The following is a 1,743-nucleotide window of genomic DNA, read 5'->3' on the forward strand; positions in this document are numbered from 1 at the left end:
CAGTCTACAGCCATGCTGGGGATGAAAAGATTGATCTACTAGCTGCCGTACAGCTCTGCGAAACTTTCAGATGTTTCGTTCGAGTAAAAATATGAGCATTCGCGTCTTGCATGATCCCTTTACTCTCGACTGAAAGGTACAAAGAGCCGGGGTCCAACGCGATGGCGGGCAAAAAACCTTCGACGGGAATCGTCAAGTCCTAATAGACGCAGAACGCCCTCAGAAAAGAAGTGAAATTTATCACAACTAGGGGATGTGATAAACGGGGCCTAACACTTAAAGAATCCAGCTAAAAGTGGTGGAGCACAGGCCAGGATTGCTGGCCGATAAAATCAATATCCGGGAATTTCTGTGTCTGGGGGTAATGTGTAAATACGCGCGATTTGCGGTGGTTTGAACTAGTAAACAGTAAGAAGATACAATAAAGCTGCCAAATAAGGGACGATATACGTGCGTCTAGCGAGCGGGGGCACGAAATAGTGTGAAGGCTTATTTCAAACCTTCTAGTGAAGTTTGATAGCATTACAGTTCGAAATATTGCCTCGTCTTGGATCTTGTTTCAGTATACGATCTCATTTTTGGTTTGGCGCAACTGAAATGCCTCAAGACATAGACCGACTGGAAATTGAAAAAGTTGGGTGCCGCGCACTATTCTCCTGATGAGGCTTCGGATGCCAGGAAAAACAATGTTTTGGCGCGGTCGGATAGCTATCGTATATAATATGAGATTGTATGAACTGGATAGCAGTAAATTACTAGGTGCATCAAGCATAGCTCAAAAAGCTGCAGCTGTGATCGATGAGACAGATAGAAACGACTGTATATTATGTCCCAAAATGTACCTCTCGTGAGACGGTAAAGCACAGCTACGGTAAAATTGAATGTCGAGTCGGCGGTGGATTTGAAGGGAGAGTGTAAGTCGCTAGTTTAAGCGACAGGCTCTGAAGATTGGCATTCTTGTCGCGATGAGGCGGTACCGCTGAGTCAGCACTACTGCGTGACGTGCCCACCATGTGGAGCAACAAAAATCTGCGGATAAACAGTTCGAAAATATTGCCTTCTCATGAACGGATTGATCAACTGTTCTCTTACTCACTCCAGTAGAAGCTTTATAGAAATGAAGGAGCTTTTCCCTAAGGAGTATTTGCAAAGATCTGTAAGACAGTAGATCACAGACTTGGCAGTTTGGTTATGGAGAAGCTGGTATTTCTCGTCATGGATATATCTGTCATGAGGGACACTCGCGGAGCGCTGAGAGTAGGGAGTGCGGCATCTGTCCTCAAGGATCCTACTGATCAATATCTATCCATTGTTGAAGAATATGAAAACGAGGTGACAAGAGCCTCGCCAGTAGTGTTACATCTAAGTCGGGGGAACGCGTCATGATATTGACTTAGCTGACCAGTTATTGTACGGCAATGGCCTTTATCAAGGGAATAGTATGACTTCATCGACCCACTTTTCCGTGCGAAGTATAAGGCATTATCAAAGCGAAATAACTGTCTCCGCTCAAAGAAAACCATTTGTGTCACAAAGGATAACGTTAAGTTGCGAAACGTGAATCCTTATGATAGGCTAGATGGGGCTACGTTGGAAGTACTAACATCGACTCTTGGCAGGGTTGTGTTGCAGAACAGCATCACCTGTTGCAATTTTTTCAGCCTCCTTGGCCAATTCAAGTGCTCATGACAAACGGCAGTGTGCCTCTCACCGTCTTAAGGAATTTTGACGAAATGCCCTATA

The sequence above is a fragment of the Plasmopara halstedii genome (assembly GCF_900000015.1).
Source record: "Plasmopara halstedii genome assembly, contig: Scaffold_2604, whole genome shotgun sequence".
In the NCBI taxonomy this organism is placed as follows: Eukaryota; Oomycota; class Peronosporomycetes; order Peronosporales; family Peronosporaceae; genus Plasmopara; species Plasmopara halstedii.